Here is an 8,417-nt window from a genome sequence, read left to right as displayed (position 1 = left end):
GGACAGAAAAATCAAATCTGTAGAGGTGGGGTGGCGAGGTGTGGAAGCTCACAATTGTAACAGGAGCACTTGGGAGGGAGAAGCTGGTGGATGACGAGTTCAAGGTCATTCTCAGCTACAAGAGGAGTTCATGGCCAACCTCAAACACAGGAGACCTTGTCTCAAAAGACCAAAAATGGGGGAGGAGAGAGGAAGCAGAGGGGGGGCTGAGGAGGAAAGAGCAAATTGGTGGTTGTCAGGGATGGGATCAGGAGAGATGGGCGTGACTGCTAAGAAGGTCTCCTGGCTTTTTGTAGTCAAGAAATGGCATGGAGTTGGATACGGCACATACACAGCTATAGATGCACTAAGCCCTCACCCCGCCCTTACCCCACATCCTGCAGCAGCCCCCCACCCCCCCAAGGACTCCAGGCCCTGCGCGAGTTAATCCTCCCTCTACCTCTGCCTCTTGCTGGCGCCGCACCCTGGACCCCTTCTGGTCTCCAGGCACGTAGTGCCGTTCCCACTACTGTTTCCAACATGTCTGCTCAGTTCTGCTGACGTCATCTCCTCCGAGTCTTCCTCAGACCTCTCCGATTTTGCCTTTGCTAAACACCCGACTAAGAGCTACATCCGTCCCCCAGCACATGTCACCTGTTCTTTCCCCCTCTTTTGTCCCTGGCTCACATGTTGTCACTGCTATAATGTATCCATCTCCTCCAGGCTGGGACAGCAGAGATCTTATTTTAGTCATAATGCTTCTGAAACAGGGCCGGGCACATAGTAGGTGCTGAATAAATAAATATGAATATCCAACCAATGAATTGTTGGGCTTAGATATGACATTACCATTAAAAAGGTGTACGCGGATGGCAGGATGGCTCAGCAGGTAAAGGAGCTTGTCCCCAAACCTGTCAGCCTGAGTGCTGTTCTCGAGACCTGCATGAACCTGAGAGATAGATAACCCAGCCCTGCAAGTTGTCCTCTGACCTCTACATGGATGCTATGGCACTTGTGTTCCAAGGTGAGTGCATGCACACACCTGTACATACAAATGCATGAATTTAAAATGGGGGGAGGGGGTATACAACGGCGTGACTCAAGAAGAATGCTCAGTAAATGACGGCAGCTATGACTGTGCAAGATCACTGACCCCCATCTCGGCAGGGCCAGTCCTCTTCTGTCTTCTTCCCCCGCTTCTCTCATTTTCTTCTTTACATTTATTTATTTGGTTTTCTGTGAGTCTCAAGTAGCCCAGGCTGTGCTTGAACAGCCATGTGGTTGAGGATAGCCTTGAACTTCTGATCCTTCTAAGTACTGGGATTACAGATGTGCACCACTAAATCCAGTTTCATGTGGTGCTGGCAATCCAACCCAGGGCTTCGTGCCTGCCAAACACTACACACTGAGCCCAGCCCCCAGCCCAGTGTAGCATGTTTTTGAGACAGAAAAGTTGATATGAAGCCAGTGACGACCTTGAACTCCTGATCCTCTTGCTTGTCCTGCTTCAGCCTCTCAGTGCTGGGACACAGGCTCGGCTGATAACGTTTTCCACTTGAGCTCACTTTTCTCACACGTTCTAACTCTGCCATTCCCATTCCGAAGGTTAGACTGCCCAAATGACTTCACCTCACATGCTTCCTCCGCCTTAGCCCCAGGCTTCCCAGAAAACCAATCAAAACCTCCTATCTATTGGAAGGTCCCTGAGGGTGGGGCAGGGCTGCTGAGCCCACTGCTCTCTTAGCTCTAGTATTCAGCAAGCACTCAATACATGTTCACTGGGGGAAACAGACAGACAGAGAACACATTTTCAATCAGACCTTGTTAGAGGCTTACAAGCCTCTGAACTAGTGACAGATTCTGAGGATAATATTTTTTAAACTTTAAAAATTGCGTTTTATTTCTTTATCAGAGCTAGGAAAAATGTACCACACGTGGGTGGGTCTCAGGGACCCAACTCAGGTTTGGCAGCAAGCACCTTTGCCTGCTGAGCCAGCTCACTGGCCCCTGAGGATGACGCTTTGAAGAAGCTCGGAGAAGAACCTGTTGACAAACAACAGTTTGCTGTCCACTCTGTGGCCATCAAGCAGGGAGCCATCTCTGTCAAAGCCGGGCCATCTGTTTCCTAGGGACTCCCAGAGATTGCCGCTTCTCCACACAGACCTAGACCACATCTTCTGATTTCCTAGATGGACCCTCTTCGTCCAGAACGCACTCCCTAAGGCCAAGGAATCCCCCTGGAGCCACCTGCCCTAAGTTCGATTTCCAACACCACAATCTGCAAGCTAAATGACCCGGGCGGGCGAGGCACTGTCTCCTCTGGGCTTTCCTTCGCCGCAAAGGAGGTGACTGTGCCTGTGACCCGATAGTGCCGGAAGGCGTGAAATCTGATCAGTCCGGGAAGGTCTCCACTTCGATTCTGACAAGCCTCTCTTTTCTGTTTCTCAACAAAGCTTCAGTGGGGCAGGAATGCGGGAGAAAGTGTCCAGAACAGGACATTAGCTTGACTTCTAATTCTGATTTGCCAAGTCCCCTTCGCTCTGGAGGCGTCAGGTCTGGGGTCTTAACCGCCCCAGGTAGGAGGCAGCAGGTTCCCGGGGAGAGCGCCCTCCCCCACGCCCTTCCCCTGCAGCTGGTGACACCCTGACTCCAAAAGTGAAGCACCGGGGGTGGGGCGGGCCGGGGCGGGGCGGGGCGGGCAGCAAGCGAACTCGATTGGCCCCACCACGCCACGTGTCCCCTGCCACGGTGTGCCCAGTCTGCGCTGCGGCTGCTGCTAGGCTAACGGGCTTCGAGCTGCGCCTGTCTGTCCGCTCTGACCCAAGGCCTCCCCCGCACGGTGAGTGTGCAGAGTCGTTGCAGGGCACAGAGTCTAGGGCTGCAGGGACCCGGGACGGGCATCTGGCTGGGTCTCTGCCGGGATGAGGCCCCTCCGGGAGAGTCGCGGTTGGGTGTGTCCCTGGAGGGAACCTGAGGTGCAGGCGTGGGGTGACAGCGCCCCCGAGGGGGAGGGGAGCTGGTGGAGCCCCGGGTCCGCCGCGGGTGTGGTCCAAGTCCCCGGACGCCTGATCGCTTTAACTTCACGAGTGGAAAAACTTGGAAAGACTGGGGACGCGGATCTGGGGAGCCTCGGGGGAGGCTGTGAGGTGCCCAACTTTGAGAGCTTTGAGAGCTGAGCACCAGACGGCTTATTGAGTGGTCGCGGAGAGAGGCTCCCTGATGCCCACCAAGGAAGGCCCAGCTGTCCATCCCGAGGGTTCTGATGGTCCGGCCCCCACTGCGCAGCTGCTTACCTGTCGGGGAGCCACGGAGGCCCTTAGCGACATGCAGAGGCCCCGCTCTTTCTTCTGCTTCTCCTAAGCCAACCCCTGTGCCTTTCCAAAGCTCCAGGGCCTTAGATACTTTCTAATGACCTCGAACCCAGACCCTACCACCAACTTGCAGTGTGACCTTGAGCTGGTCTCTTTCTCTCTCTGAGCTCCCTCTCCCAGGTGCTGATAAACCCCTCTTTCTAGGTAAGCAGTCGCTGGGAAAGTGGGTTGATCCGGCTGCTGGTACAGGTGTGGGCGGTGAAAAGCTCCTTTAGGAGAATGAATCTGGCCTCTGCTTCCTCCCTCCCTCCCCCTTCCTTTTGTCTGAACTCTAGTGGGTCTTCCCAGACACTTCCAAATTTGGGCATATGGCTCCTGGGTTTGTAAGAGGTCCTGGTGTCCCCTGAGAATCTGCCTTCCTCTCCTGCCGGGATCCCATCTTGACGCTGCTGTCCCCACCCCCAGACAAGACAGCCTGACTCTGAAGCCTTCTTGTCTCGTCTGCAACCGTTTCTGCCCCTCATACACCCTGCTGTTCTGGCTTCAGGCCTTGAGCCCTGCAGAAGACCCTGGACGCCCCTCTCTCGTGTCCATGGGCTGCGGCTTGCCTGAGGCCCTTTGGATGGGGCCTCTTTTCTCTCTGGGCCCTTGTTCCCCATAGCAGTCTGCTGAGGAGGCTGCTACTTCCGGCGGCACCCCCCCCACACTTGGCCCATTCAACTGCTCTGAGATTTGGGAGTTGGGTGTGGCCGGGCATGGAGGAAAGAGAAAGCCTTGCAGTCCCCTTGCAGCTGTGACTGTCGCTCACCATGTCCCTCTACTTCCTGTCCTTTTGTTCATGCCTCCCTCTGCTGGGATACCGAACCTATTTGCTGTTTCTGGGCAGGGGATGCAGCTGTCGCTGGACAGAACACGGGTTTGCCCCCGAGAGTGGAGATGCTGGGGTGGGGGTGGGGCTGGGAGTGGGAGACTGCAGCACTGGATGGCTGCCAGAGACCATACATACATCTGCACTGCAGCTCCCAGAGGAGTCCTGCACGCCAGGCCCCGCCCCGCCTTACCTCGCCACCCACCAGCTGGGCACCTCCCCACCTTGATTCCTTCCTCCCTTGAGGAGGAGACCTGTACCCAAGACTCCAGCTGGTAAGGTGTGTTGGGCCTGGGTGATGGCTCTTGACAGTGCCATTCAGGGGTACCCCTAGCCAGCTTCTTCAAGAGACTTCCTGGGTGGGGTCAAAGCTGAGGATGTGGTCTCCACAGATTCCCCATATGGGGTGGAGGGGAAATGTATCCTAGCTTGCTGCTCCTTGGCTTGGACTCCAGCCTCTGCTATTTACATGCTGCATTCCATTTGCATTTGGAGGATTCCTCTCCTGGAGGACTGAGAAGCCCCCACGGAGGCTGGCCCTGCAGAGCTGTGTGAGCTTCTGGGTACTATGAGCCCAGATGCCCCCATCTGTAAAAGGAGGACTGATACCTTCATGTGGTATCGCGCCTACAGATTCGAAAGCGCCTTGTAAACTGTAGAGTGCTCTGTGTAGAGAAGCTAGTGTTGCTGTGGTAACCTCAGAAGGGTGTGGTCCTCGGGAGGCTACCTGAGCCTCAGGTTCCTCTTTCTCAGGACTGGCATCCCGAGGCTCCTTCAAGTCTTTGTCACTGATGGAACCCCTCCAGCTGAGTGGATGCGGGGACCCCTTGTTAGATGCCTGCTATCCGACCGTTAAGAAATAGAGACACTCTCACCCTCAAATATAAAGAAGTGGCTAGAAATAGGTTCCCCTACATAGGGGAAGCCCTGGTTCCTTCCCCCAGGGAGACATAAATTGTGTGTCTGCAACCCCAGCACTCAGAGGTGGGGGCTGCAAAATCTGGAAGTTCAAAGTTCAAGGTCACTCTGAGCTGCATAGTAAGTTGGGTACAGGAGGCCCCCCTTGTACACACTTCCTATGCGCAAACTTTCTGTGCAAGGTCCTCTTGTGCACACTCATCTTGTCTTCATTCTCACCAAGTGTGGTAGGCAATCAATGCCTTTGCTTTAATTCCAGCAGAGGCAGAGGCAGTTGGATCTCTGAACTTGTGTATATTATCGTATGTATCTGGTCTGCTACGGAGAGAGTCCCTGTCTTTAAAACAAACAAACAACAACAACAAAAAAAACCTCAATTTGACTTTGTTCTTTATACTTTAGCCATAACCTTTATGAGAGTTACATTTTAAATGTTATTATTTACATGTATTTATTTATTTGTATATGTACATTCATGCCATGGTATACATGTGGAGATCAGAGGACATCTTTCTGGAAGTTGGTCCTCTCCTTCTATGTTGTGAGTCCTGGGTGGAACTCAAGTCAAAAGGCTCCTCACATATGCTGAGCATCTCACAGCTGTTTTTACCCCCACTTTTTATATTTGACAAGGTCTCTCTTTTTGTTTGCTGCTGGCCCGTGAGCTATCAAGGATCCTCTTGTCTCTGCCTCCCATCGTGCAGTAGGATGGTAGAAATTGGCTACTGTGCTGGGCTTTACCTGTGTTTTGGGGATTTGAACTCAGGTCCTTCCCACCACGCGGCTTCTAAACAGCACCTTGGAGCTCTGACCTCAGGACACCTGACTCCTGTGAGTCCTAGACTTTATCATTCACGAAGTGACCTCACCCGGGATTCAAACCCACAATCAGGGCATTTCTGATCCTGGGGCAGCCTGATGAATGCCTGGGGCCCTGTCCAGCTAGGGATCAATGACGGTTGGTCGGGAGTTGGAAGGCACTGCTCTCGAAGAAACCTGAGCGTCTGGAGTAGGGGGAGGGCAAGGAGGGGGCATCAGCTGGGACTGGGAGCTGCTCCTTCTGCCTGGAGGGAGCCCTTAAGAAAAAGAGAAAGAGGCAGTGGTGGCGCACGCCTTTAATCCCAGCACTTGGGAGGCAGAGGCAGGCAGATCTCTGTGAGTTCGAGGCCAGCCTGGACTACCAAGTGAGTCCCAGGAAAGACACAAAGCTACACAGAGAAACCCTGTCTCGAAAAAACCAAAAAAAAAAAAAAAAAAAAAAAAAAAAAAGAAAGAAAAAAAGAAAAAGAAAAAGAGAAAGAGAAAGAATTTTCCAGATTTATCTTTTCTAGGCGGTAGGACTAGAACCCAAGGACTTACACATGCTAGATGAATAATCTACACTAAACTGCATACCCAGTCTGACAGGAATTTTGAAAACCAAACTCTTCAAAGTACAATAGACTTACCCTAGGAGGCACCAGACCTTTCTGGGGCACAGAAAATTCTCAGACTCTGTTATTAAAATGATTGTTTTTGAGACAGGGTCTCATGTAGCCCAGGCTGGCCTTGAACTTGTTATATAGCTGATGATGAATTTCTAATCCTCCGGCCTCCACCTCCCACATGCTAGGATTGCTTGTGTATGTTATCATGCCTGGTGTATGCGTTGCTAGGGATCAAACCCAAGGCCTTGTGCATGCTGGACAGGTACTCTACCAGCTGAGCTACATCCCAGCCTACAACATGTACTTTTTCTATATTATTTTAAAAGCAGATTGAAGGGTGGGGAAGTGAAAAAGGCTCCTGCCACCGAGCCTGAGGACCTGAGTTCGAGCCCCAGGACCCACATGGAAGAAGGAAAGAACCAACCCTCATAAGCTATCCCATGGCACATGTGTGCCCCATCCCTGAGAAAAATTTAAAAGTTTATCATAATCAGCGCTCAGTTTTTTCCTCTGTAGTTACTGGGCAGACTTCAGTATTAGGCTGCCAGTGCCATGGGCACGGGAACCTTGGCTATCCCATTTTCTGCCCTTACCCCAGCTCCCGCCAGTGAGTCTAGGTGCTGGTAGGTTTGTTGTTCTGTGTTCTCATGAGTCCCAGTTAATCAGTAATTTTCTCTATGGACTTGGACAAGTTACCCAACTTCTCAGGTCATTTCCCCCTGGCCACAGCCTGGGGACAAAGCAATTTGGTTCAATGGTTCCATTTTTTTCCCCCTGTGACTTCTCAAGGGTGCCACTAAAGAAACCTCTCGTGGTTGTAACTGGAGTTTTTATCCTGTAAACCTGGGCTTCTGCAGCCCTAACTGACAAGGCTCAGCCACCTGGTCCCAATAAACCAGTTAGAGACCAATAATGGTGGTGGGGGGTGGGATATTCAAAGGAAGTTTATTCAATGTGACCAAGCTGGGAAGAAGACCGAACAGAGGGAGGCTGACCACCAAGCCCATTTTTAGGATACTGACATGAGCCTTCATAGAGAAAGAAGTGGGACAGGAGATGAGCACAGTCAACTAATCCTGGTCCCGATGTGGCCTGGCCTTCGTTATCTCCATCTGGTCCTTCTGGGCGGTTCTTATCTCTCATCTCTGTCGTTATCAATGTCCTTGCTTTAGGAGCTCAATCTGGTTCCTACTGGCGGACAGACCACTTTTGCTGGGTGCAGCTTGCCCTCACGGAATGACTGTCCTCTTTTACAGGGAGATGGGTTCTGCGGAGTTTTGTTCTTTGGGAATCTAAGGTGACTCCAGAGGAAAGGTTCAGGACAGTACTTAGCTCTGTACTTTCAGCCAAAGCAAAGGAGACAGACAGACAGACTCCAGATAAAGGGATGCCGGGAGATACCTTGGATTTAGTTTCCTTGTGAGCAGAGTGTGTGTGTGTGTGGGGGGGGGGTTTCTATGCTTTTGAGGAAAAGCATCCTGGAAGAATTGTTTTCTTAGCCTCGTCATGCAAGACAACCTTTAGGAAACACCATCCCCCACGGGAGGGTTACAGCAGGCACAATAGCTGTGCAGTAAAGTCCCCAAAAAAGGCCAAGCCATGAGTCACATGCAGTAAAATAAAAATGATCTTTCGCTCATGGTTTTATTCTACTTATAATCCATGAACTAGTCCAAGCGGTTATTAGTAACCAGCTCAAAATGGAATCAATAGCCACCTTCATATTGAAAGGAATATGCACTCAGAGGCAAAACTGGTTTTTCCACCCAAGGGGGAAGGGAGAGACAGTGGAATGTGCAAGTTATTAGAATTGCTATGTATGAACATTAGTCACCTACAAATCACTGAGCTATAAAGAGCCTGAAGGCAGAAAACTAGAATCAGATAACCCAGGAAGGTTTTCTTTGAAGATAG

The 8,417-nt window shown here is 51.7% G+C and overlaps 1 protein-coding gene across 1 annotated transcript in view; it reads left to right on the top strand.

Moving 5' to 3' along the window:
• Nucleotides 1-2,711: 2,711 nt before the first annotated feature.
• Anxa6 (annexin A6) overlaps nt 2,712-8,417 on the top strand; it is a 49,821-nt gene continuing 44,115 nt past the window's right edge. Inside the window, 1 exon segment of the mRNA XM_028880033.2 lies at nt 2,712-2,818. The gene's annotated coding sequence lies outside the window, so the exon portion shown is untranslated.

Source organism: Peromyscus leucopus, chromosome 8b, assembly GCF_004664715.2.
Source record: "Peromyscus leucopus breed LL Stock chromosome 8b, UCI_PerLeu_2.1, whole genome shotgun sequence".
In the NCBI taxonomy this organism is placed as follows: domain Eukaryota; kingdom Metazoa; phylum Chordata; class Mammalia; order Rodentia; family Cricetidae; genus Peromyscus; species Peromyscus leucopus.
The sequence above is the reverse complement of the archived record's forward strand: the minus strand, read 5'-3'. Positions and strand labels throughout refer to the sequence as shown.